This window comes from Grampus griseus (genome assembly GCF_964374135.1).
Source record: "Grampus griseus genome assembly, chromosome: 6".
In the NCBI taxonomy this organism is placed as follows: domain Eukaryota; kingdom Metazoa; phylum Chordata; class Mammalia; order Artiodactyla; family Delphinidae; genus Grampus; species Grampus griseus.
In genome coordinates, this window is record NC_139000.1 from 18,337,478 (window position 1) to 18,356,873 (window position 19,396).

Sequence of the window (19,396 nt, forward strand, 5' to 3'; positions counted from 1 at the left end):
ATAAGGTAGAATATGTTGAACGATCCACTTAGTTGCGTTCTTCCAGGATCACACATCCAGAAGTCGCCACACACAGGCCACACCATGTTAATTTGTGATCCTTCCAAAATACCTAAATGTGTTGGTGAGACACATAAGTTGTCCCTTTTTCCCTAATAAAATGTCAAGTTTTTTTACCCAAGTTTACAAAGGGAGTCCCATAGTGCAGTAGTTAATGAAGCATGTCTCAAGATGGCTTTGCCCTAATTAGACAGATTTTAGGGACCATTCTCAATATAGATAAGGTACTGCCAGAGCTGAGGATATCACCAAATTCTTGTTACAAAACAAAACTTTTATATTTGGGGTTTATATTTCCATCCCCAGGTATAGACAGACCAAACATTCCCAGTATATACTCTCTTTCTCAGGGAGTTTACAAGTAACAATTGTATATATTTAAGGTGTACATAATGGTTTGACATATATATGCATAGTGAAATGCTTACTACAGTCAAGCTAATGAACATATCTCCCCACTTAGTTACCCCTTTTTCCCCTTTTTTATGCATAGAGCATCTGAAATACACTCTCTTAGAAAATCTCCAATATTAAGTTTATTATTATCTATAGTCATCATGCTGTATATTAAATATTTATACTTATTCGTCCTACACAGCTGCAAATTTGTACTCTTTGACCAATATCTCCCTATTTCCCCCAACTCTCTGTCGTTGGTAACCACCGTTCTACTCTCTGCTTCTATGTATTTGACTTTTTATGTTCTACGTATAAGTGAGATCATGCAGTTTTTTCTTTCTTTGTCTGGCTTATTTCAGTTAGCATGATGTCCTCCAGATTCATCTGTGTTGTCACAAATCGCAGGATTTCCTTCTTTCTACAGCCTGAATAATATCCTATTCTAGCTAGCTAGCTACCCAGATACAAATATTACATTTTCTTTATCCATTCATCTGTGAAGGTACACTTAGATTGTTTCCATATCTCGGCTACTGTGAATAATGCTACAATTAAAATGGAAGTGCAGATATTTCTTCAATATAGTGATTTTATTTCCTTTGGATATATACCCAGAAGTGGGATTGCCGGATCATATGGTAGTTCTATTTTTAAGTTTTTGAGGAAACCTATACTTTTTCTTTTATTTATTTTTATTTGTTTTTATTTTTTCCCTATATTTTCATAATGGTTGTACCAATTTATATTCCTGCCAACAGTGTACAAGAGTTCCCTTTTCTCCACATGCTCACCAACACTTGTTATCCTTTGTCTCTTTGACAATAATCAGCCTAACAGGTATCTCATTGTCATTTTGATTTGCATTTCCCTGATGGTTAGTGAGCATCTTTTCATATACCTATCGGCCATTTGTATGTATTCTTTGGAAAAATATCTATTCAAGTACTTTGCCCCCTTTTTTTGTTGTTGTTTGGTTTTATAGATTTATTTTCAAAGGGCAAAAACACTTAAGACGATTTAAGTACAAGTCTAAACAGAATTACTCTGTCAGAGTCAGCAATGATGTAGAAATGCGTTCTCACTTCCAGACACGCACCAGCATCTCCTGAGTTGTTCTCTCAATGAAGAAAAGGGGTCTGAAACCCACAGCCAACATCATCTCGATGGTGAAAAACTGAAAGCATCTCCTCTAAGATCAGGGACAAGACAAGGTTGTCCACTCTTGCCACTATTATTCAACATAGTTTTGGAAGTTTTGGCCACAGCAATCAGAGAAGAAAAAGAAATAAAAGGAATCCAAATTGGAAAAGAAGAAGTAAAGCTATAACTGTATGCAGATGACATGATTCTATACACAGAGAATCCTAAAGATGCTACCAGAAAACTACTAGAGCTAATCAATGAATTTGGTAAAGTTGCAGGATACAAAATTAATGCACAGAAATCTCTTGCATTCCTATACACTAATGATGAAAACTCTGAAAGAGAAATTAAGGAAACACTCCCATTTACCATTTCAACAAAAAGAACAAAATACCTAGGAATAAACCTAACTATAAGACCCTGATGAAAGAAATTAAAGATGATACAAACAGATGGAGAGATATACCATGTTCTTGGATTTGGAAGAAGGAACATTGTGAAAATGACTATACCACCCAAAGCAATCTACAGATTCAATGCAATCCCTATCAAACTACCAATGGTATTCTTCATAGAACTATAACAAAAAATTTCACAATTTGTATGGAAACGCAAAAGACCCCGAATAGCCAAAGCAATCTTGAGAAAGAAAAATGGAGCTGGAGGAATCAGGCTCCCTGACTTCAGACTATACTACAAAGCTACAGGAATCAAGACAGTATGGTACTGGCACAAAAACAGAAATATAGATCAATGGAACAGGATAGACAGCCCAGGGATAAACCCACACACATATGGTCACTTTATCTTTGATAAAGGAGGCAAGAATATGCAATGGAGAAAAGACAGCCTCTTCAATAAGTGGTGCTGGGAAAAGTGCACAGCTACATGTAAAAGAATGAAATTAGAACACTCCCTAACACCATACACAAAAATAAACTCAAAATGTATTAAAGAGCTAAATATAATGCCAGACACTATAAAACTCTTAGAGGAAAGCATAGGCCGAACACTCCATGACATCAATCACAGCAAGATCCTTTTTGACCCACCTCCTAGAGAAATGGAAATAAAAATAAACAAATGGGACCTAATGAAACTTAAAAGCTTTTGCACAGCAAAGGAAAGTATAAACAAGACGAAAAGACAACCCTCAGAATGGGAGAAAATATTTGCAAATGAAGCAAGTGACAAAGGATTAATTTCCAAAATTTATAAGCAGCTCATGCAGCTCAATATCAAAAAAAGAAACAACCCAATCAAAAAATGGACAGAAGACCTAAATAGACATTTCTCCAAAGAAGATATGCAGATTGCCAGCAAACACATGAAAGGATGCTCAACATCACTAATCATTAGAGGAATGCACATCAAAACTACAATGAGGTATCATCTCACACCAGTCAGAATTGCCATCATCAAAAAATCTACAAACAATAAATGCTGGAGAGGGTGTGGAGAAAAGGGAACCCTCTTGCACTGTTGCTGGGAATGTAAATTGATAAAGCCACTATGGAAAACAGTATGGCGGTTCCTTAAAAAACTAAAAGTAGAACTACCATATGACCTAGCAATCCCACTACTGGGCATAAACCCTGAGAAAACCATAATTCAAAAAAAGTAATGTACCACAATGTTCATTGCAGCTCTATTTACAATAGCAAGAACGTGGAAGCAACCTAAGTGTCCATCAACAGATGAATGGATAAAGAAGATCCATATATACAATGGAATATTACTCAGCCATAAAAAGAAATGAAATTGAGTTATTTGTAGTGAGGTGGATGGACCTAGAGTCTGTCATACAGAGTGAAGTAAGTCAGAAAGAGAAAAATAAATACCATATGCTAACACATATATATGGAATTAAAAAAAATTTTTTTAAATGATTCTGAAGAACCTAGGGGCAGGACAGGAATAAAGATGCAGACATAGAGAATGGACTTGAGGACACGGGGAGGGGAAGGGTAAACTGCGACGAAGTGAGAGAGTGGCATGGACATATATATACTACCAAATGTAAAATAGATAGCTGGTGGGAAGCAGCTGCATAGCACAGGGAGATCAGCTCGGTGCCTGGTGACCACCTAGGGGGTGGGATAGGGAGGGTGGGAAGGAGACACAAGAGGGAGTAGATATGGGGATATATGTATATGTATAGCTGATTCACTCTGTTATAAAGCAGAAACTAACACACCATTGTAAAGCAGTTATACTCCAATAAAGATGTTAAAAAAAGGGGGGGTCTGATATTTTATTCATATGCATCCTTCTTATCTGCAATGTAATCTACAATTTCTTGTGGGCACATTAACTTCTCTGCATCTACATCAAGAATTTCAAACTCAAATTCATGTTCCATGGCCATTGTAATCTCCACTCGGTCCAAACTGTCTAAGCCCAGATATTTCATAAAATGGGAATTTACTGAGAGCCTTTCTGGGTCAATCTTGTCATAGAGTTTCAAGACGTAGAGGACAGGGTTCTTGATTCCCTCTAATGTCAAAGGAGTGCCTCACTGTACTGGGGGTACAGCTGTGTAACTCCAACTGGAAACTGCACAAGCAGTGAGGCCAACTGCGGAGCCCCAGGCCTCCTCTGGGCCCCCGTGGGGAAAAGGTTAGTGCTGAGTGGCTGGGCCATGGCCAGCATGAGCAGCCTGGGCAGCAGCACAAAGGCCGCAGGCAGTCGGTGGACACAGGCGCAAAGGACACTAGCTGCCCTGACTATGCCGACCCAGGATGCCCACTTTTTAATTGTGTTGTTTTTTGCTATTGAATTGTATGAGTTTCTTATATATTTTGAATATTAATCCCTTTTCAGATATACGGTTTGCAAATATTTTCTCCCAATCATCATTGCCTTTTCATTTATTGATTTTTTTCCTTTTCTGTGCAGAACCTTTTTAGTTTGATAGAGTCCCATTTGTTTATTTTTCCTTTTGTTATGTAAGCATTTGATGTCATATCCAGAAAATCATTGCCAAGACCAGTATAAGGAGCTTTTATCCTATGTTTTCTTCTAGAAGTTTTATGATTCCAGGTCTTCTATTTTCTTTAATCCATTTTGAGTTGGTTTTTGCTCATGGTGTAAGATAAGGGGCCAATTTCATTCTTCTGCACATGTGTATACACTTTGCTCAGCACTATTTATTGAAGGCTATCCTTTTGTCATTGTATACTTTTGGTACTTTGTTGAAAATTAGTTGACTGTATATGCACAGGTTTATTTCTGGGCTCTTGATTCTCTTCCATTGGTCTATGTGTCTGTTTTTATGACAGTACCATACTATTTTGATTACTATAACTTAGTAATGTAATTTGAAATCAGGAAGTGTGATGCTTCCAACTCTATTCTTCTTTCACAAGATTAATTTGGCTATTTGGAGACTTCTATGGTCCTATATAAATTTTAGAATTTTTTTTTTTTATTTCTGTGAAAGATGCAATTGGAATTATGGTAGTAATCACATTGAATCTTTATATCTCTTTGGGTGGTATAAATTTTTTAACAATATTAATCCTTCCAATACATGAAAGTAGGATATCTTTCCATTTATTTGTGACTTCGTCAATTTCTTTCCTCAGTGTTCATAGTTTTCAGTGTACATATCTTTCACATCCTTGATTAAATTTATTCCTAAGTATATTATTCTTTTTGATGCTGTTGTTAATTTTAGCATGATGTGTCTCATTGTATGGTCTAGTTGTGAATCCCTCTAAATAACATGGAGAAGAAATGATAAAGAATGACTTGAATCTTATCCATTTTCTTAGGTTGCCTTTATAATTCTTCCTCCAGGAACCCTTCCATCTGCAAGCTAGATATGATTTCTTTTTCCTCTGAATTCTGTTTTGTTAGAACAGTGTTGCTCTAACGTTCATGTGCCTTTGAATTACCTGGAAAATGTGTTAAAATGCAGCAGATCTAGGGTGGGATCTCTGATTCTCCATTGCTATAAAGTTCCCAGGTGATGCTGATATTGCTGGTCCATAAACCACCCACTGAGTATAGCAAGAGTTTTTGGAGCACTGGCCACTTCTTGCCTGTATTACAATTACTTGTTTGTGCGTCTGACTTGCTCAGTTGGATTGTAGTAATTTTATTGATGATCTGATTGTAGCTTCTACAGTTACTTCTCAAGAATTTCTCTAACCCATCTAAACAGACATTCGGTGACTCTCTATCACCTAAGCTTGTTTTAATCGCCTAACAGGACTTATCCCCTTTGTTTGTCTACTCCCTTTATTATAAAGTAAGAGCGTGATCCTTTCAGCTGGAACACAAGCATATTACCTGGCATAGAGTCGGTACTTGGTAAATATGGTTTATGGAAGTGATGAGCAAACTTTTTTTTCTTACTTCCAAGTTCATCTCCCTTATATATAATGGCAGATACAACCACAATGGAGTAACTGTGATGGCTTTCTGTATTAAAGTTCATCATTTTCTGTAATTCATAGGCACTATAGGAAGGCAGTTAGACTGAATTGAAGGTTGCTAACAAGACAGTTTTAAACAAAAAGCCTTTGTGTATCAGTGTGAGTGTGTGTAAGTATAAAATATATATAATATAAAAATATAAAATAAATAATACATGTTTTCCTTTTCCCAGTTGAGTCCCTATTCCACCTTCCCACCTGTGATTTTTTTTTTTTTTTTTTTTTTTGAGATTCTTGATTAGAATCAGGTAAAGAACAATCTCTTTCCTGGGCAGCAAAAACCCAGTATTGATTTTTCTTTATTGACCAATCATACATTGCAGTATAAATATTTATGATGGTGGCACATAATAAAAAAATAAGTTAAATACCACAGAGAAAAATGAAATGTAAATGGGAAAGGATTTCTCGTGGGTAATACATCACTTTATAATCTTACGTTACTCTGAGAAGCACCCAAAGGCTTTCGAGGATCAATGCTCAGATTACAAGACCTCATCATCACAAACAGACATTTGCAATTTGGTCTCGTGTCCTCTTGGGGATCACTCACATCAGGTTTATTTGGCGATTTAGCAAGTGAAATACAATATATATGCAAAACGCTTCTAAAGTGGCCAGGTGTTTAAATGGAACTCTTCTAATATCTTGGAGCATTTTTGTAGATTCCCCCAAATGTCAGAGTTGAAAGGAGCCATGGAGATGATTATTCCAAGCCTCTCATTTTATGGTGAGAGGAACTGAGGTGCAGAGAGGAAAAAAGCTGGCCTCAGGTCACACAGCATGCTGCTAGATGAACAAAAATTTCACGCAGCTCCTACTTCAGCTGTTTCTCCCGATCGTGTCTCCTCCATTAATTCTGGAGAAGGAAGGTTTGGCGAAGGTAGGCAGGGATGCAGTAGGAGTCGAGTGTGGGCAGGTCAGCTTAAATACTCAGCCAGACAATTTTAAAATCTCAAAGGACACAGCAAGCAGCAGCTCATTCTCTTCTGGAATTATTACTGACTTGGTTAGAATTTATGGAGACAGCCATTTCTTTTGACATCAGTTTCTCTTTTATTTACCTCAGAAGGATGGTGACTGATACTGAAAGGTTTTGAGGTCAAAAAGGTCCTTAAGTGTTAGTGACAAAGATCTTTAAGGAAAGGTGAATCCTCCCCAACACCCTCTTCCCCATTCTTCAGTCTTCTTGAGGCAAGTAGCTTCCATTTTTGTAGACACAGATCATTTTTTGATAATTCAGAATGCTGGAAGATGGGAAACCCCAATAAATAGCATGGACAGAATTAGAGATAATTAACATACAATGTGTGTGTGTGTTTGAATGTGAACAATGTTAGTAAAATGAAATTTATTTTGTACAGCTAAAACTAAACTATGCATTTATCTTCTATACTACAATTTATAGGAAAGAGAAAAAGAGCATAGGATTTTCAGTCTGTACCTTTGCCCTTCTTATTAACCTTCAGTCTCTTCACAGTGATTGTAGTAGGAGGTGTACAATGTCTCTCTTTGTCATTAACCACCCAGGCACACTTACTGAATAGGACTCCCAAACTGCAAATGGGTATGAAAAGACCTCAGTGAGAGAACACTAAGGATCAGACATACATCTAGTCTGGGTAGATATTTCAACCTCCTTATTCAAAACTGCTGTATTTGTCCTCAGATAGAAATGCCTTTTCAGTGAAATATATGTGTGTGTGTGTGTGTGTGTGTGTGTGTGTGTGTGTGTATATGTATATATACACATATATGTACGTATATGTATGTTTTTTGGTTTTTGTTTTAAGGAAAGGACAGGAGGAAGTAACAGCTGCTTTCATGCATTGAAAATGCAGCTATTCAGAGTAACTTGAGTATTCATACCAGATCAGCGATCCGATGCAGTTTGAGATTTGACAGAATTCCCTCAATAGCTCTAAAACCAGAGTCCGGATGATGAGAAGGGTACCTGATGTTTGAATTGCCTCTGTAACTACATTTTTTAGCTCTTTCAAATTGCTGCTTGCTAATATTTACAGTTCTCTGCAGCCATAATGTACCACCACGGGATTTGGGAGGAGATCAAAGAAGCAGGAAAGAAATTGCTATTCCCAAATTCTTACCAGTAAAAGATCGGTGCATGTCAAGTAGCTTTTAATGTCCACAAACCCAGTTCAGTATATACACAAGGCCATCTCCATTAGCAAAGCCTACACTTTCTTCATCTAAAATCTGTTTAACTCCAAAGAGGAAAGAAACTCTGCTGTGAATCTTAATAGTCCTAGACATTAGCCTTCAAAGGAACTTCTTAACTTTTCAAGTCCTTTTCACATTGGTTACAAGATATAAGTGTGCCTTTTGTTAAGAAAACTTGCTCTACATAAACCCCTACTTTTACTTAAATAATTGAGGTAGGTGCAGGAAAATAGAATATCTCAAAGGAAGGATTCTTCACTTCTGAAATAAGTCTTGACAAGGTGCAGAACAGCATGGATCGCACATGTTACCTCTTATCTAAGATCCACATATGCACATACATAAAAATAGAAGAATAAGCAAATTAAAGCAGTTATCTATAGGGAGGAGGAGGGAGACAGGTAAAGGTTAAAATAAAATCTAACTGAATATATCTGAATATATATCTGAATATATCTCATTTTGTAAACAGGACTTTGGAGCCATGTAAATATTTTAAATATTTTTTTTTAAATCAGAAATAAAAATGGCAATCCATAAAAATCAAATAACAATCCACCAAAAAGTAAAATGTAACAAATGGATCTGTGTGTTAAGTCAGTGACTTAGCTACACATGGAAGACTCATTTTAATTGACTATAAATAGGATAATGTGGTAACATATACCAAGGAGAACATGAACTGCCATAACAGTCTTGCTTGCAACAATGATATTGATAGTAATAATATTGGCCTCCTTATTCCAATACTATTATCTTATAGTTGTGTAAAGCAAGTAAGTATTTAAAAATCAATATTTTTTCAGCAGATGAGATAAAAATTTAAAATCAAGATGTTAACCAAACCACAAATTGTCTACATGTGGTAGGAAATAGAAAAATATTTTCTCTTAAAAATATATATATTTCCTAGCTCTGTCCACTGAAAATACTGAGAAGCGATGTCCGATCCATAATGACTAGCAGTGACGATCCCTGTTAGTTCCCAGATGGTGTTGTTTCAAAATGCGATTTCCCACCAAAAAAAGAAAAAGTGTACCTTGGAGAAATAATTAATTCCCCAGGTCTCGGGTCAGGAACATGAGAGGAGCCTGGGACATCTTATCACACTAGATGGGTAGGATGGGGGTGGGTGGGAGGGAGGTCCAAGATGGAGGGGATAGAGGTATACATAGAGCTGATTCACTTCATTGTAAAGCAGAAACTAACACAACATTGTAAAGCAATTATACTCCAATTAAAAAAAAAAAAGTAGGTCTATCAATGAATGACATTGGATCAAAAGAACTCATGAGCTGCCATTGGCCAAAAATAGAACATTTGGGCCACAAAGAGAATAATAAATGAAGTAGATTTAAACATATAAAATATTTTATAATCCATGAGCTCATAAAGATATTTTTAAACAAAAATCCCAAACTCTCATTTATTGCCTTTATAAGTGTCAGCTTACTCTGAAAACTGTTAAACATGGGGAAAGAATCAAGCATTAATGTATCTTTCCTATAAGAACTGTACCTCACGTATCCAAATAATGTGAAAAGAAAAGCTTTCTTTATAGACCATGTACAGCTATTAAACACAGGATTAAAAAGAAATCAACGTTTTAGCACCTTTCATGAAATGATGAACGATCATCAATGGATTCTCAAACCTTAGGTAAAAAGCTGATCAGGAAGTTTAAAATAGATGGATCCAGCTGAAAACACCTGAACGTACTGATCACTCTTAACATCACTGGAAGAGACATTATCAGACATTAATTTTCTTCTGATGTGATGCAACAGAAACTATAGAATACCTCCATAGAGTATTCTTGCCTAAGAATTAAAGTAAAACTTATTAGTTCATAGAAAATACAGGACCAGGGTAAGATGAAGCAAGAGTGCAGTCTAAAAATCCAGAATAAGGAAAATTCTGTGGGAGCAAAGTGCGAGTTTCTTCAACAAATAAGTTATACACAGGCTCCCATGTATGGGCACACACGTACACACAGAGGGATGGGGAAACTGTAAATTAAAATAAATTCAAGAAACATATTAATATTAATTGTTTTAGGTATTGTTTGGATGTTGCTTTGAAAAACTATGGTAAAATGATATTTATTAAACAATTAGGGAAATTTGAACATTGTGTATTTGGTAATGTTAAGGGGGAAATTGGTGTAATCTTAGTATCATGGTTATATTTTTAAAAACTGTTCTTAACTTTAGACATACATAAGTATTTTTGTGTGAGATATATAGTATATTAGCAATATTCTAAAACTTGTTAAAGCTGAGAACTCTTTATACTAATCTTTCAATTTGTGTATATATTTGACTATTTCCATGATAAAAAGTTTTTAAAATGCTAAAATAGGACTTAACACAGATTCTTTAAAATATTAAACTACTTTAGGATATTAGTACATTTTTGAAAGCAAATGAGAGAAACCCACTCAAACTAGTTTAACGGGGGGGGGGGGGAAGGAAATATATGTGTTTATATTCCTGAAAATTCCGGAGATGGAGCTGTCTCAGAAACTCTGAAGATTCAAATGTCTAGATGTTCCATTTCTTCCCCTTCTCTCTCCCCATCTCCCTCTTCCCCGCCCTCAGTATCTCCATCCCTCCTGTGCAGCTCCTCCCCTTTCTCTCCTCTAGACTCCACCTCGTACAAGTATTACACAATCCTAGTTCAGCCACCCCTGGAAAAAAAGAGAGGAGCTCTCTCCCAGTGAAGGTCTTATTGGTTTCTGGTACAGAGAGTTGAGTTGACTTGATCACACTCCCCAGTCACGGCTCAATTGCCTCTAGTCCATTTAAGGACCCTCACTAGTTTACTTTATCCTAATTTATATCTCTTTCATCCCTAATCCCTACTAGCATTTATGTCCCCTGATTCTCAGCAAAAATACTGATTCAAAGTTTTAGTTATGTATCCTTTTGTTTATGAGTAACTTTATAAAATACTTATTGTGGTTTTGAATGCATATATACATGGCTGTATATCTCATCTGAAACTAATCTTTTTGCCTTTAAAACTATATATTTTTAAAAAATAACTAATTTTATTGGGGTCTGTTTACATACGGTAAAACACACAGATCTTAAGCATATAGTTAAATAAGTTTGACAAATGTATATTTCCATGTAATGGACACGCTGATCAAAATATAGAACCTTTCCATCTCCCCAGAAAGTTTCCTTCTGTCCCTTTATAGTAAATCCCCAGTTAGATGCAACCACTGTTCTGATTTCTATCACCAAAAATTATTTTGCATGTTCAGTGAACTTCATAAGCATGGAATCATAAAGTATGTACCCTCTTCTGTCTGGCTTTTTTTATTCAACTTACTATCTGTGAGATCCATCCAAGTTTCGGCATATATTAGTACTTCTAAAATTATTTTACTGCTAACTCATATTCCACAATAAGAATATAACAATATGTTTTAAAGATAAGTATGTGTGTATCTAGTCTTTTGCTTCTCGCTGCTTCACAGTATTCTGCAATATGCATCTTCCATATTTGACTCGTCCAGTCCCCTGGTCATGAACTCTTAGGTTGTCTTCCATAAACTGCTAGCCCAAATAATGCTGTGACAACCAACCTTGAGTGTATTCCCTTTGAGAGCTGTGTGATAGTTCTCTGGAGCTTATAAGCATCCTTAATTTCATTAAGAACTGTTGCACTGTAGAATGCTCACATCAGTTTACATTCCCTTCATCAGTGTTCACAGGCACCGTTTCCCAATATGATGGCCGTGTATAGCATCACAGTAAGGTTAAGTAATGTTAACCAGCTTTCAATATTTAGAGCAGCGCTTTCCAATAGAAAGTTCTGTGATGATGGAAATAGTCTGTATCTTCATTGTCCAAAACAGTAGCTCCTAGCTACACATGGTTATTGAGCCCTTGAAATGTAGCTAGTGTGACTGAGGAGCTTCATTTTCAACTTTATGAAATTGTAATTAATTTAAATGTAAATTAAATAGCCACATGTGGCTAGTGGGTACCATATTGAACAGTGCAGATTCAGAGTCAACCAGGGTGATGAGATTGGACTCAGTTTCTGAGTCTAGTTGGAAGTCCCTGGAAAGGGCTTCAAGGGAATGACATGGTACAATTTGTGTCTTAGAAAGATCATTCCAGCTGTGGGAAGGCATAGGTGGAATGGGATTCAATAGAAGTCAGGAAATATTGGTTGGGATGATAGTATAGTGACCTTAGCTTAAAAAGATGGTGGCTTATGTAAGAGCAGTGGAGACTGAGAGAACAGAGAGAATCAAGAGCTTAGGTGGAAGCACTGACCGGACTTGGAAACTGACTTGAAATAGCAGATTCAAAAAAAAAAAGGAATAAGCAGCAAATTTCAGGTTCCTTGCATACACAATAAGGTACATGGCTGTACATAGTTTCTGATGAAGAAGGTCCCAGAAAATTCACATGGAAAATCACCCATCAGCCAGGAGTGGTGACGGAAATTTAGTCAAGGTCCTTTGAGTCATGGGAAGATTGCGTGGAGCCAGATTGTCTCCGGGTCTGGGACCCCATCTGTTACTGCTCTGGTTTCACCAAGGCTGATGCCCAAGGTCACCTGGATCCATCCCATACCATCTTTTGCTCAGTCATAGGCTGACAGAGTTCAGCACAAGAGGAATGAAACGACCTGGAGAAATCTGTAAATATCTGGAAGCTCTGAGGTTGACACAGAAGGAAAAGTCTGGGAACTGATATGCATCCATTGTTTAATGTTGCAGGCAATTAGAGATCACAGGAGCAGCTGCTATGGTTAAACTGTTAAAAACTCCAAAGTAAGTGAAACAGAACATATGGGATAGGTTTTATCTCCAAAATACTGCTTTGAGGATAATATTGACATAATTTGCCTATCACATTTTCCCCCTTTGAAATGATTTGTATAACATTTCCTAGAAATAGGCTCCATATGTGTGTTAGCAATTGGTGGAAGAAACTCAAGCTCATTGAAGGAGAGCCAGCTACGAGAGGAGTCATGAATCTACCACTGGAGCCAGGCAGCGTTTCTCTTCCTGGAAAAGGTAGATTGTCAACCTTACAGAAAGTCAGTAAAGGGAAAAGGAGCTAGGAAATGGACAGTCAACGAGTCCTTTCTGTGTGCTAACCACTGTATGATAATACTTCCTAGGTATTTATTAACAGCTCCATTTTATAGATCTGAAAACAGAGACTTAAACAGAGGAGGCAGTTTGCTCAAAGTCAGACAGATAGAGAGCGCCAGATCTGGAATCCAGACCAGCCTTATTTGACTAAAAAATAAACTTTAGACAAAAAATCTGCCTCTGGATCTGGACAAGCGTAGTGATTCCCAAAGTATTATCTCTGGACTCGGAGCATAGACCTCACCTGAGAATATTCTATGAATATGAATCAGTTCGGACCTACTGAATCAAAAATGCTGAGGGTGAAGCCCAGAAATCTGTTTGAACAAGCCCTCTGGGTAATTCTGATGCCCACTACTGCTTTGGAATCACCGGATAAGTTGGTATTTCATCAATTATATCAGAGGCAGTTACTCTGGAAGGTTACAGTCTGAGGAGGATGTATCTGGGAGGATACAAAGAAATATAACACATGTTTTCTACACAAAGAGTAATTTTAAAACTTTTGGGGAAACATACATTACTGAAACAACTCAGTTTAGTGGAAAGTATGCTAGGTAATTTTGAAAACTTGTTTCCAGTCCCAGATCTGATACTAATATGCAGGTTGGCTTTGGACAAATCATTTAACTGCTATGTATTTCCTTTTAATCCCAATTAAAATGATAATAGTGGTGGTGGTAATGGTACATTTTCAAGGCCCTTAAGCATTTATAATGCCTTTATTTTAGAGGTAGGCAGGACAGTGATTAGCCAAAAATGAAAGGTGTTTACTTAGAAATTCTCCAATATTCCTTACAGCTTGACTTTCTAGTAGACTTCTCATATTAGTACACCGAAAATATACAGAATAATAGATGGCTAAGTCAATGGTTCTCAAACATGATTGAACTTCAGAATCACCAAGGAGCTTAACAGAAAGTAAAAAACATCCAGGCCTCTCTCCCCAGAGCAATACAGTCTGCTCACATCCCTTATATGTGGCATATAGGGAGAGAAAGAGGTGATTAATGGCCTTTGGGTGATTCTAGCATGCTTCTAAAGTTGAGAATTATGGCTCTAAGTATTCAGTAAATCTAAATGAAGGAGAAGTCCAGGTGGTCAACAGTAATTTGGGTCTAGCCACCCATTTTAAGTGACTGTCCATCATCTATGGGGAAAATCTAGTTTACTTAGCCTGGAATTAAAAGTCTTCTATGCTTTACTTCCTGAGTACATTTCCTGCTTCTGTTCCATTAATCACTTCCATAAACCTTTGCTTTAGCCAAATGAGACTACTTGCTCTTCTCCAGCTATTCCTAGATGACACATCCTCTCTAGTTTTAATAGTTTTATTTCCTATGCCTGCTTTCGTCTATTGAAAGAATATCCTTCCTCCACAGCACAATTCATGTGTTGTATCCTTCATAAAGCCTTCCTTGTGTCGTCAACTGGTGAGCATCTCCCCTTCCTCTGATGGCATGTCCCATTCTGGACGCTGTATCTTTTTAGAATGTTGTCGACTGCACAGGTATAAACCAGCACTCTCCTGAACAAACTGTAATACATATTCACCTTAGTGCTAAAGGGAAAAATCAAAATACCAGACTCTTGAATCACAAGCATTATTTTGCATCTGAGTTACTTTTCAAATAGGCAACTCCATGTAAGGAGCTCTAGGGCAGGGCACAGAGGGATTTGTGTGTTTAACGATGGATGATCATTTCTTTAAAGCAAGAACAGTTGAAAAAAACATAGAATATTGTCGACTGCAGAACAGAATGCCTTGTCTCAGATAGTTTCAATCATAAAGACGATGCACCTCAATCCTGAGTTAGGACAGCTGCAGGTCAGTTCATCGAATAGCTCAACAATATCATAAAAGACACAGGCCCTTTCCACCTTCCGCATCTTCCATCCTAGCTCTGGTTCCCTTGGTAAATCTAAAACAGCCACCACAGTTCTGTCACTTACAGACATGACTATGTCCAGTGGGTGAAAAGAGCTTTTGTTGACGTTGGTTTCTTTTTAAGAACAAGGGAATCTTTCCAAGAATCTGACCATCAGACTTTTTCTCATGTTTCACTGGCCAACATTATGTCACATGCTCATTCCTAAACCATTCACTGGCAAGGGGAGTGCAGTTTCTGGGACTGGCTCATTGAAGCACATGTTTAGTAGAAGGATTTCCTGAACAAAACTGGACTGCTCTTAGAAAGGAGGAGTCATGGGTGTTGATGAATGGTGCTTGACTAAGCTGCTAATCCTTCTCTGGAGCAAGTAAGCCCTTTCAATGTATATTACAGTTGTCTGTTCCCATGTTTAATCTCCTATTAAACTTAAGTCTCCTTGAGGACAGGTTTTTGTTTTATGTTTAAAGGCATGAGCTTTGGAGTCAGACAAACCTGGGTTGAAATTAATGTGACAAACTCATTCCAGTTTGCCCCAGACTTTCCTGATTTTAGCATCCAAAGTCACGTATCCAGAGAAACCCCTTAATCCCAGGTAAACCACGACAGTTGGTCACCCTAGCTGAAATCTCATCTCTACCATGTACTAGCTGCACAATCTGGAAGTCACTTATTTAATCCCTCCACGTTCCGTTCAAGAAGTACTCCCTGAATGCCCACCATGTGCCACACACTGTTTCAGAAAGTCCGCCTTGTTTTTCTGACCACCTTGGCACTAACTCTCTGCTTTCCCGCAATCGTGCTAAGGTTGCCCCGCGATTGCCTCGTGTGTGACCCTCTCTCTGCACTGCATCACTCAGAGATGATGTCAGAGGAAGCCTGGCCATCTGACGAATGGGGCTTGGGAAATCCCCAGCAGTTTTCAGACACTGTTTCTGGCTTGAAAAACAAAAACACCCGCAAAACAGCCAAGGGTCCCAATCTACTCAGGGAACATGCTGTCCTCTCCTGTTTGCAGGGCCATTTCTTGGACAAGCAGTGGCTCTGTTTGCTGGACTTTTGGCCCCGTGCAGTCACTGTGAGGCAAGGCACATCTCACACAAACAGGCCAGTGAAATGAGGTAATTGCGGCTTTCGATGAATGCTATTTCTGTCTCCTGGGCTATGCTGGCTGGGATGTGAAGAGCGAGAGCTAGTCTATCAGACATGTTACAGCTTCTCCTCACAGAGTGGAGATAGATAACCCAGGAGTGGGAAAGCCGCCTCCTGTTTCTCCTCCTAATGATGAGTGAATACTGCACACATGCACCATTTTCAAACAAGACCTGCTCCATGTTGGAAATCCCTTCCAAATGCCAGAACTTTTCCATTTGGGCATCGAGTCTGTCCTTAAGTGTGATTTAATAGAGCTGTACTGAACATACCATGTGCCAAGCATGTTATAGATGCCATTCATTTCTTCTTCACAAGGACCCTCAGAAACAGGTACAATTAGTATCCGAGCTGTAAAGAGGAGCAAAGTATGACTCAGAATGATGAGGCCCCCTGTCACAGCACTAGCATGTGCAAGGCCAGCGTGAGCACGCAAGTCTACTCTTTCCATAGCTAGAGCTGTTCCACTGCACCACTGTTAATTTTAGCCATTTGTGTTGGATTTTTGTCCCCTGAAATGTATTTCATCCTTTCATGCTACTTCGAAATGGGAAATAGAATAACGAGATTTCTTTCTAACACTTTTCACGGCCACATTCTGTACCAGAGTACAGTGACAACTTCGACTGCTTGACCTAGAACCCAATTTTTTCACATTCGATTGTTTGTTTGTTTGGGCTGTGTTTTTTTGTTTTGTTTTTGTTCCTTTTATCTTCACTCAGGTATTCAGTTTCCTGCCACTTGTTGAGGTTGTTGATGGATCTACTCCTCAGATTCCCTTACCACCATTCCTCATTGAATGTTTAGTTTTGGTTGTTTTAATAAATCAACCAAAGAGTCACACAGAAGTAAGTTGTTATATAAAGTGTAAATAAGCTCTCCTCTGGAACCCAAGGGACTATTTTATGGTTAAAAGATGGAGACTTGGTTTAGTAGGCACTTTTGGTTATCTAGAGAAAGATGCTTCTGGTTAAGACTATTTGGTGAAACTATTATTCAACATAGTTTTGGAAGTTTTAGCCATGGCAATCGCAAAAGAAAAAGAAATAAAAGGAATCCAAATCGGAAAAGAAGTAAAACTGTCACTGTTTGCAGATGACATACATAGAAAATCCTAAAGATGCCACCAGAAAACTACTAGAGCTAATCAATGAATTTGGTAAAGTAGCAGGATACAAAATTAATACACAGAAGTCTCTTGCATTCCTATATACTAACAGCAAAAATTCAGAAAGAGAAATTAAGGAAACACTCCCATTTACCACTGCAACAAAAAGAATAAAATACCTAGGAATAAACCTACCTAAGGAGACAAAAGACCTGTATGCAGAAAACTCTAAGACACTGATGAAAGAAATTAAAGATGATACAAACAGATGGAGAAATATACCATGTTCTTGGATTGGAAGAACCAACATTGTGAAAATGACTATACTGCCCAAGGCAATCTACAGATTCAATGTAATCTCTGTCAAATTACCAGTGGTATTTTTCACAGAGCTACAACAAGAAATTTTACAGTTTGTATGGAAACACAAAAGACCCTGAATAGCCGAAGCAATCTTGAGAAAGAAAAACAGAGCTGGAGGAATCAGGCTCCGTGACTTCAGACTGTACTACAAAGCTACAGTAATCAAGACAGTATGGTACTCGCACGAAAACAGAAATATAGATCAATGGAACAGGATAGAAAGTCCAGAGATAAACCCACACACATATGGTCACCTTATCTCTGACAAAGGAGGCAAGAGTATACAATGGAGAAAAGGCAGCCTCTTCAATAAGTGGTGCTGGGGAGACTGGACAACTACATGTAAAAGAATGAAATTAGAACACTCCCTAACACCATACACAAAAATAAACTCAAAATGGATTAAAGACCTAAAAGTAAGGCCAGACACTGTAAAACTCTTAGAGGAAAACATAGGCAGAACACTCTAGGACATAAATCACAGCAAGATCCTTTTTGACCCACCTCCTAGAGTAATGGAAATAGAAACAAAAATAAACAAATGGGGCCTAATGAAACTTAAAAGCCTTTGCACAGCAAAGGAAACCATAAACAAGAGGAAAAGACAACCCTCAGAATGGGAGAAAATATTTGCAAATGAAGCAACTGACAAAGGATTAATCTCTAAAATATACAAGCAGCTCATGCAGCTCGATATCAAAGAAACAAACAACCCAATCCAAAAATGGGCAGAAGACCTAAATAGACATTTCTCCTAAGAAGATATACAGAGTGCCAACAAACACATGAAAAGATGCTCGACATCACTAATCATGAGAGAAATGCAAATCAAAACTACAATGAGGTATCATCTCACACCAGTCAGAATGGCCGTCATCAAAAAATCTGCAAACAATAAATGCTGGAGAGGGTGTGGAGAAAAGGGAACCCTCTTGCACTGTTGGTGGGAATGTAAATTAATATAGCCACTATGGAGAACAGTATGGAAGTTCCTTAAAAAACTAAAAATAGAACTACCATATGACCCAGCAATCCCACTACTGGGCATATACTCTGAGAAAATCATAATTCAAAAAGATAAATGTACTCTAGTGTTCATTGCAGCACTATTTACAGGACATGGAAGCAACCTAAATGTCCATCAATAGATGAATGGATAAAGATGAGGCACATATATACAATGGAATATTACTCAGCCATAAAAAGAAATGAAATTGAGTTATTTGTAGTGAGGTGAATGGACCTAGAGTCTGTCATACAGAGTGAAGTTAAGTCAGAAGGAGAAAAACAAATACTGTATGCTAACACATATATTATGGAATCTAAAAAAACGGTACTGATGAACCTAGTGGCAGGGCAGGAATAAAGACGCAGACATAGAGAATGGACTTGAGGACACAGTGAGGGAAGGGGAAGCTGGGCCGAAGTGAGAGAGTAGCACTGACATATATACACTGCCAAATGTAAAATAGACAGCTAGTGGGAAGCTGCTGCATAGCACAGGGAGATCAGCTCTGTGCTTTGTGACCACCTA

General features: G+C 37.7%; 1 pseudogene across 1 annotated transcript in view; it reads right to left on the minus strand.

Annotated features, from left to right (window-relative positions):
- Nucleotides 1-3,856: 3,856 nt before the first annotated feature.
- Nucleotides 3,857-19,396, minus strand: part of LOC309823750 (acyl carrier protein, mitochondrial-like) — a 34,632-nt pseudogene continuing 19,092 nt past the window's right edge. Inside the window, exons 2-4 of the transcript in view lie at nt 16,664-16,742; nt 7,489-7,601; nt 3,857-4,328 (exon numbers count right to left, since the gene is read on the minus strand). The product of the transcript in view is annotated as an acyl carrier protein, mitochondrial-like (transcript). The remainder of the gene's footprint in view (nt 4,329-7,488; nt 7,602-16,663; nt 16,743-19,396) is intronic.